This window comes from Coregonus lavaretus, assembly GCF_964263955.1.
Source record: "Coregonus lavaretus genome assembly, chromosome: 10".
Lineage (NCBI taxonomy): Eukaryota > Metazoa > Chordata > Actinopteri > Salmoniformes > Salmonidae > Coregonus > Coregonus lavaretus.
In genome coordinates, this window is record NC_139997.1 from 3,425,301 (window position 1) to 3,435,300 (window position 10,000).

Consider the following 10,000-nt stretch of genomic DNA (forward strand, 5'->3'; position numbering starts at 1 on the left):
AGCTGCTGCCTTGGTAGGAACTAATGGGGATCCATAATAGTGTGTGTTGTTGTGTGTGTGTTGTTGTGTGTGTGCGTTTGTGTGTGCGTGCGTGTGTGCATGTGTGTGTGCTTTTGTGTGTGAATGTGTGTGTGTGTGCGTGTGTGTGTGCGTTTGTGTGTGCGTGTGGCTGTGCGTGTGTGTGTGTGCGTGTGTGTGTGTGTGTGCGTGTGTGTGTGCATGTGTGTGCGTGTGTGTGTGTGCGTGTGTGTGTGCGCGTGTGTGCGTGTGTGTGTGTGTGTGTGTGTCTCAGTCACCAGATCTCAACCCAATTGAACACTTATGGGAGATTCTGGAGCGGCGCCTGAGACAGGGTTTTCCACCACCATCAACAAAACACCAAATGATGGAATTTCTGGTGGAAGAATGGTGTCGCATCCCTCCAATAGAGTTCCAGACACCATGTAGAATCCATGCTAAATGTGCATTGAAACTGTTCTGTCGGCTCGTGGTGGCCCAATACCCTTTTAAGACACTATGTTGGGTTTCCATTATTTTGGCAGTTACCTCTATATCTACAGTATATCTCCCACGGTTCATACTGTCTACTCTCTCTATATCTACAGTATATCTCCCACGGTTCATACTGTCTACTCTCTCTATATCTACAGTATATCTCCCACGGTTCATACTGTCTACTCTCTCTATATCTACAGTATATCTCCCACGGTTCATACTGTCTACTCTCTCTATATCTACAGTATATCTCCCACGGTTCATACTGTCTACTCTCTCTATATCTACAGTATATCTCCCATGGTTCATACTGTCTACTCTCTCTATATCTACAGTATATCTCCCACGGTTCATACTGTCTACTCTCTCTATATCTACAGTATATCTCCCACGGTTCATACTGTCTACTCTCTCTATATCTACAGTATATCTCCCACGGTTCATACTGTCTACACTCTCTATATCTACAGTATATCTCCCACGGTTCATACTGTCTACTCTCTCTATATCTACAGTATATCTCCCACGGTTCATACTGTCTACTCTCTCTATATCTACAGTATATCTCCCACGGTTCATACTGTCTACTCTCTCTATATCTACAGTATATCTCCCACGGTTCATACTGTCTACTCTCTCTATATCTACAGTATATCTCCCACGGTTCATACTGTCTACTCTCTCTATATCTACAGTATATCTCCCACGGTTCATACTGTCTACTCTCTCTATATCTACAGTATATCTCCCACGGTTCATACTGTCTACTCTCTCTATATCTACAGTATATCTCCCACGGTTCATACTGTCTACTCTCTCTATATCTACAGTATATCTCCCACGGTTCATACTGTCTACTCTCTCTATATCTACAGTATATCTCCCACGGTTCATACTGTCTACTCTCTCTATATCTACAGTATATCTCCCACGGTTCATAAAGTCTACTCTCTCTATATCTACAGTATATCTCCCACGGTTCATACTGTCTACTCTCTCTATATCTACAGTATATCTCCCACGGTTCATACTGTCTACTCTCTCTATATCTACAGTATATCTCCCACGGTTCATAACGTCTACTCTCTCTATATCTACAGTATATCTCCCACAGTTCATACTGTCTACTCTCTCTATATCTACAGTATATCTCCCACGGTTCATACTGTCTACTCTCTCTATATCTACAGTATATCTCCCACGGTTCATACTGTCTACTCTCTCTATATCTACAGTATATCTCCCACGGTTCATACTGTCTACTCTCTCTATATCTACAGTATATCTCCCACGGTTCATAAAGTCTACTCTCTCTATATCTACAGTATATCTCCCACGGTTCATACTGTCTACTCTCTCTATATCTACAGTATATCTCCCACGGTTCATACTGTCTACTCTCTCTATATCTACAGTATATCTCCCATGGTTCATACTGTCTACTCTCTCTATATCTACAGTATATCTTGCTTGGCCAGGTCCTCTTTAGACTGGGTTAAGGTTAGGGGTTATGGTGCTCTCTGTCTGTACCTACCTGAGCCTGTTTGAGTTGCTTGGCCTGGTCCTCCTTGGTCTGTGCAGCAGTCTGTAGCTCTATGGTCAGGTCCTCTACGCTCCTCTCTGCCTGCTTCCACTGCAGCTGGACTCTCTCTCTCAGCTGGATCTCCTCCTCCAGGGACCGCTCCTTATCTATCAGCTTCCCTGACACCTGATGACAACACATACAGTTATCTATCAGTTTACCTGACACCTGATGACAGCACATACAGTTATCTATCAGTTTACCTGACACCTGATGACAACACATACAGTTATCTATCAGTTTACCTGACACCTGATGACAACACATACAGTTATCTATCAGTTTACCTGACACCTGATGACAACACATACAGTTATCTATCAGTTTACCTGACACCTGATGACAACACATACAGTTATCTATCAGTTTACCTGACACCTGATGACAACACATACAGTTATCTATCAGTTTACCTGACACCTGATGACAACACATACAGTTATCTATCAGTTTACCTGACACCTGATGACAACACATACAGTTATCTATCAGCTTACCTGACACCTGATGACAACACATACAGTTATCTATCAGTTTACCTGACACCTGATGACAACACATACAGTTATCTATCAGTTTACCTGACACCTGATGACAACACATACAGTTATCTATCAGTTTACCTGACACCTGATGACAACACATACAGTTATCTATCAGCTTACCTGACACCTGATGACAACACATACAGTTATCTATCAGTTTACCTGACACCTGATGACAACACATACAGTTATCTATCAGTTTACCTGACACCTGATGACAACACATACAGTTATCTATCAGTTTACCTGACACCTGATGACAACACATACAGTTATCTATCAGTTTACCTGACACCTGACAGAGTATAACATAGTGTAATAAATATATACAACACACGGAGTGTAATAAAGAATATTATACTCATATGTAAATCAGAAAAATCACATATGGACACACATTTTACAGTGTGGGTGAAGTAGGCGACACAATCCCGATTGCTGTAAACACATGGGTGTCGGCTTAAGCAGAAATTACTTTCAAAAAGTAAATCTCAAGCGCAAATGATCTGCCTTTGACTTTAGTAAGGCCTACGCCATGCATGGTGACCAGGGCCTGTAAGATCTATGTCCTTATCTACCTGTATACCTAACCCTAACCCCCCTAACCCTAACTGTAAGGCCTTTATAACCCTGGTCAGTATTGTACCTGTCCCTGCAGGCGGCTGACAGTCTGTATAACCCTGGTCAGTATTGTACCTGTCCCTGCAGGAGGCTGACAGTCTGCTGGGCTGTCTGCAGTTCCTGACCCCTCTCCAGTAGGGTCTCTTCCAGCTCCTCCACCCTCAGCAGGGCGTCATCTCGTAGCTTCTGGTGCAGACTGAGCTCTGCTGAGGCCTGGGTGGCTTTCTGTAGGGCCTCTCCTAGCTGTGGAGGGAGAGGGACTATAACGTCACGCACATATACACAGGAAACTCTCCAGGGTTAAATCAACAACTGAGAGTGTTACATTTAACACTGGTCCAGTGTCTATACGGGTCTGCCCTTTTCAGTGTTAAATTAACACAACGCTTAGTGCCAAGCCTTATTTGCATATTTCCCAGAGGGCCTTGACCTTCGAGTGAATTGTAGAGTTACTACCCATGACTGTGTTTGTTAGTGACACGGTTGTTGCATTCATACATTTTCAGTCCTGTGGCCTTCACCAAGTGAGATCCACAAGCGAATATGTTATCATAAAAAATTTAATTCCTTACAACACAACACATATTTCATGAGGCAGTATTTTGAGGGCCTAGTTTTACCCTAATACGGTGGTCTGAAAGTCATGGTTTACAGACCACATCAGGCCTGCAAGTCACATTATGCTGGCTTGCAAAGGGATGTGTAATTCCTATTGGAATCCAGCCAGAGTGGGGCTATCCAACATTTAGAATGTTTTATTCACCCGCAACCTGCATTTAGAATGACTGACAGGATTGGGAAGACTAAGATATGAGGCTACCTCAAGTATCTAAACTGGAACAACCATTACAGTAACGGGAACAAGTCCAACTAACAGATTGGATTAGTTTAGAAACATTTATGTTATTTATATTTGAGTGGCATAAGATTAATTAATCAATCAATGTACATGCAAAAACATAGATATTGAAACAAACAAAAAAATCTACCTGCAATAGAGCATGCTGGGAAATATGATAATGATGGGCGTGGTTTTGTTTTAACACTGGTTATTAACACCAACACTGGGGTTATTTTACACCAATGAGTGTTAATTTAACACTTACAGAGTTAATGTAACTCCTGAATCAACACGAGAAATTTTACACTAATTCAATTTCAAATTTCAACAATCTTCAAGTTATGGAGTTGGAATTGAATTGGAATTAGAATGTTTGGAATGTTTTAATTGGAATTAATTGGAATTGTAAAAAATATATATATATATATTTGGAATTTAACTGAATTGGAATTTAATAGTTGTTCATTTCCCAGTTAATGGAATTAATGGATTTAGTATAACAAAAGTACTGCATGATTTGTTTTAAATCATTTCAACTTGTATTTCTATATTCCCTGAAAGCCTGAGGGAATTTAATTTGAATACCTAACAATGGCATTGAGAGGAAATGTATTATCTCTGAATTTAAAGACTGTCCTGGACTTTGATTAGTATTAAATGTAATTTACAGGGAGAGGGAATTTAATTAGAATTTAATTTGCGGAATTAACCACAACCCTTGAAGCTACATTTTAGGTGTGTAAAGTGAACAGTACTGTACCTCAGTCTCCAGTCTGAAGACTGACTCTGATCTCTCTCTCACACACACACACACACACACACACACACACACACACACACACACCTGAGTATAACACCGTAACTGTACCTCAATCTCCAGTCTGAAGACGGTGTCGCTGAGCTCTGATGTCCTCTTGTCCCGTGTCTCCTTGTCCACCTCTAGCTCCTCCAACTGTCTCTCAGACAGCCACAGCTTCTCCGACAGGCCCTGGGCATGGAGCGACTGCTTCTCTAGTGCCTCCTATAGGGGGACAGATACACATGATGTGGGACAGGCACAGAGGCTGGGGCTGAAATGGAACCCTACTCGCTACATAGTGCACTAATAGGGAACAGGGTGCCATTTCTGGATGCACAGAGGGGCTCACACAGGGTCAGGGCAAACACATAGGCCCAGCTAACTGACTGAGGTCTGTGGTAGAATAGGCCCAGCTAACTGACAGGTCTGTGGTAGAATAGGTCCAGCTAACTGACTGAGGTCTGTGGTAGAATAGGCCCAGCTAACTGACTGAGGTCTGTGGTAGAATAGGTCCAGCTAACTGACAGGTCTGTGGTAGAATAGGTCCAGCTAACTGACTGAGGTCTGTGGTAGAATAGGTTCAGCTAACTGACAGGTCTGTGGTAGAATAGGCCCAGCTAACTGACTGAGGTCTGTGGTAGAATAGGCCCAGCTAACTGACAGGTCTGTGGTAGAATAGGCCCAGCTAACTGACTGAGGTCTGTGGTAGAATAGGTCCAGCTAACTGACAGGTCTGTGGTAGAATAGGTCCAGCTAACTGACTGAGGTCTGTGGTAGAATAGGTTCAGCTAACTGACAGGTCTGTGGTAGAATAGGTCCAGCTAACTGACTGAGGTCTGTGGTAGAATAGGCCCAGCTAACTAACTGAGGTCTGTGGTAGAATAGGCCCAGCTAACTGACTGAGGTCTGTGGTAGAATAGGCCCAGCTAACTGACTGAGGTCTGTGGTAGAATAGGTTCAGCTAACTGACTGAGGTCTGTGGTAGAATAGGTCCAGCTAACTGACAGGTCTGTGGTAGAATAGGCCCAGCTAACTGACAGGTCTGTGGTAGAATAGGTCCAGCTAACTGACAGGTCTGTGGTAGAATAGGTCCAGCTAACTGACTGAGGTCTGTGGTAGAATAGGCCCAGCTAACTGACAGGTCTGTGGTAGAATAGGTCCAGCTAACTGACTGAGGTCTGTGGTAGAATAGGTCCAGCTAACTGACAGGTCTGTGGTAGAATAGGTTCAGCTAACTGACTGAGGTCTGTGGTAGAATAGGTCCAGCTAACTGACTGAGGTCTGTGGTAGAATAGGTCCAGCTAACTGACTGAGGTCTGTGGTAGAATAGGCCCAGCTAACTGACAGGTCTGTGGTAGAATAGGTCCAGCTAACTGACTGAGGTCTGTGGTAGAATAGGCCCAGCTAACTGACTGAGGTCTGTGGTAGAATAGGTCCAGCTAACTGACAGGTCTGTGGTAGAATAGGCCCAGCTAACTGACAGGTCTGTGGTAGAATAGGTTCAGCTAACTGACAGGTCTGTGGTAGAATAGGCCCAGCTAACTGACTGAGGTCTGTGGTAGAATAGGCCCAGCTAACTGACTGAGGTCTGTGGTAGAATAGGTCCAGCTAACTGACTGAGGTCTGTGGTAGAATAGGTCCAGCTAACTGACAGGTCTGTGGTAGAATAGGTTCAGCTAACTGACAGGTCTGTGGTAGAATAGGTCCAGCTAACTGACAGGTCTGTGGTAGAATAGGTCCAGCTAACTGACAGGTCTGTGGTAGAATAGGTTCAGCTAACTGACTGAGGTCTGTGGTAGAATAGGCCCAGCTAACTGACTGAGGTCTGTGGTAGAATAGGTCCAGCTAACTGACAGGTCTGTGGTAGAATAGGTTCAGCTAACTGACTGGTCTGTGGTAGAATAGGTTCAGCTAACTGACAGGTCTGTGGTAGAATAGGTTCAGCTAACTGACAGGTCTGTGGTAGAATAGGTCCAGCTAACTAACTGAGGTCTGTGGTAGAATAGGTTCAGCTAACTGACAGGTCTGTGGTAGAATAGGCCCAGCTAACTGACAGGTCTGTGGTAGAATAGGTCCAGCTAACTGACAGGTCTGTGGTAGAATAGGTCCAGCTAACTGACTGAGGTCTGTGGTAGAATAGGCCCAGCTAACTGACAGGTCTGTGGTAGAATAGGTCCAGCTAACTGACTGAGGTCTGTGGTAGAATAGGTCCAGCTAACTGACAGGTCTGTGGTAGAATAGGTTCAGCTAACTGACTGAGGTCTGTGGTAGAATAGGTCCAGCTAACTGACTGAGGTCTGTGGTAGAATAGGTCCAGCTAACTGACTGAGGTCTGTGGTAGAATAGGCCCAGCTAACTGACAGGTCTGTGGTAGAATAGGTCCAGCTAACTGACTGAGGTCTGTGGTAGAATAGGCCCAGCTAACTGACTGAGGTCTGTGGTAGAATAGGTCCAGCTAACTGACAGGTCTGTGGTAGAATAGGCCCAGCTAACTGACAGGTCTGTGGTAGAATAGGTTCAGCTAACTGACAGGTCTGTGGTAGAATAGGCCCAGCTAACTGACTGAGGTCTGTGGTAGAATAGGCCCAGCTAACTGACTGAGGTCTGTGGTAGAATAGGTCCAGCTAACTGACTGAGGTCTGTGGTAGAATAGGTCCAGCTAACTGAAAGGTCTGTGGTAGAATAGGTTCAGCTAACTGACTGAGGTCTGTGGTAGAATAGGCCCAGCTAACTGACTGAGGTCTGTGGTAGAATAGGTCCAGCTAACTGACAGGTCTGTGGTAGAATAGGCCCAGCTAACTGACAGGTCTGTGGTAGAATAGGTCCAGCTAACTGACAGGTCTGTGGTAGAATAGGTCCAGCTAACTGACAGGTCTGTGGTAGAATAGGCCCAGCTAAATGACTGAGGTCTGTGGTAGAATAGGTCCAGCTAACTGACTGAGGTCTGTGGTAGAATAGGCCCAGCTAACTGACAGGTCTGTGGTAGAATAGGTCCAGCTAACTGACAGGTCTGTGGTAGAATAGGTCCAGCTAACTGACTGAGGTCTGTGGTAGAATAGGCCCAGCTAACTGACTGAGGTCTGTGGTAGAATAGGTCCAGCTAACTGACAGGTCTGTGGTAGAATAGGTCCAGCTAACTGACTGAGGTCTGTGGTAGAATAGGCCCAGCTAACTGACTGAGGTCTGTGGTAGAATAGGTCCAGCTAACTGACAGGTCTGTGGTAGAATAGGTCCAGCTAACTGACTGAGGTCTGTGGTAGAATAGGCCCAGCTAACTGACAGGTCTGTGGTAGAATAGGTCCAGCTAACTGACTGAGGTCTGTGGTAGAATAGGTCCAGCTAACTGACAGGTCTGTGGTAGAATAGGTCCAGCTAACTGACTGAGGTCTGTGGTAGAATAGGTCCAGCTAACTGACTGAGGTCTGTGGTAGAATAGGCCCAGCTAACTGACAGGTCTGTGGTAGAATAGGTCCAGCTAACTGACTGAGGTCTGTGGTAGAATAGGTCCAGCTAACTGACTGAGGTCTGTGGTAGAATAGGCCCAGCTAACTGACTGAGGTCTGTGGTAGAATAGGTCCAGCTAACTGACAGGTCTGTGGTAGAATAGGTCCAGCTAACTGACTGAGGTCTGTGGTAGAATAGGCCCAGTTAACTGACTGAGGTCTGTGATAGAATAGGTCCAGCTAACTGACTGGTCTGTGGTAGAATAGGTCCAGCTAACTGACAGGTCTGTGGTAGAATAGGTCCAGCTAACTGACAGGTCTGTGGTAGAATAGGTCCAGCTAACTGACAGGTCTGTGGTAGAATAGGCCCAGCTAACTGACTGAGGTCTGTGGTAGAATAGGTCCAGCTAACTGACTGAGGTCTGTGGTAGAATAGGTCCAGCTAACTGACTGAGGTCTGTGGTAGAATAGGCCCAGCTAACTGACTGAGGTCTGTGGTAGAATAGGTCCAGCTAACTGACTGAGGTCTGTGGTAGAATAGGCCCAGCTAACTGACAGGTCTGTGGTAGAATAGGTCCAGCTAACTGACTGAGGTCTGTGGTAGAATAGGCCCAGCTAACTGACAGGTCTGTGGTAGAATAGGTCCAGCTAACTGACTGAGGTCTGTGGTAGAATAGGCCCAGCTAACTGACAGGTCTGTGGTAGAATAGGTCCAGCTAACTGACTGAGGTCTGTGGTAGAATAGGCCCAGCTAACTGACTGAGGTCTGTGGTAGAATAGGTCCAGCTAACTGACTGGTCTGTGGTAGAATAGGTCCAGCTAACTGACTGAGGTCTGTGGTAGAATAGGTCCAGCTAACTGACTGAGGTCTGTGGTAGAATAGGCCCAGCTAACTGACAGGTCTGTGGTAGAACAGGTCCAGCTAACTGACAGGTCTGTGGTAGAATAGGCCCAGCTAACTGACAGGTCTGTGGTAGATTCTGATTATGGAGAAGCCTGTACTGTACCTCGGCATCCTGTATCTTATTCTTCAGAGACTGCTGCAGGAAGTTGAAGGCATATTCCTGAGTGTTAGCCTCCACCATCAGGTCTCTGGCCTCGGTCATCTCCGTCTGGAGGATACATACATGACATCAGCTCTCTGTGACATCCTCCGTGTTTCAACACTTAGAAAAGACAATCACCAGTGCTTGACTTGGACTGAAATAGGTTCCGGTACTCATTTTGAGTTCCGGTACTGTTTATATTTAGGTACAGAAGCTCCACAATATTTTTGAGCTAATATTCTATAAGAGGAACAGGAACTGAAGCAGTAGGACATTCGAGGCGCTGGTACATTCACAATTTAGCAGACGCTCTTATCCATAGTGACTTACAGGAGCAAATTAGGGTTGAGTAGCTTGCTCAAGGGCACATCGACAGATTGTTCACCTAGTCAGCTCAGGGATTCGAACCAGCGACCTTTCAGTTACTGGCCCAATGCTCTTAACCTGAACTCTTTGAGAGTCAGTTAAAGGATGAGCTTGTGTGTTGGAAGATAATCCTTCTATCCAGCTCCATTAAAGAGTCTCAGAAGAATATACACGGTGTAGTTTCTGTGTAGTCCAGAGGTACACGGTGTAGTTTCTGTGTAGTCCAGAGGTACACAGTGTAGTTTCTGTGTAGCCCAGTCCA

At 45.0% G+C, this 10,000-nt stretch overlaps 1 protein-coding gene across 1 annotated transcript in view; it reads right to left on the bottom strand.

The window, feature by feature from the left end:
- Positions 1-2,028: 2,028 nt before the first annotated feature.
- The window catches only part of LOC311136566 (uncharacterized protein), a 53,727-nt gene continuing 45,755 nt past the window's right edge, over positions 2,029-10,000 (bottom strand). The window contains exons 11-14 of the mRNA XM_084170751.1: positions 9,334-9,438; positions 4,953-5,105; positions 3,319-3,486; positions 2,029-2,203 (exon numbers count right to left, since the gene is read on the bottom strand). The gene's annotated coding sequence lies outside the window, so the exon portion shown is untranslated. The remainder of the gene's footprint in view (positions 2,204-3,318; positions 3,487-4,952; positions 5,106-9,333; positions 9,439-10,000) is intronic.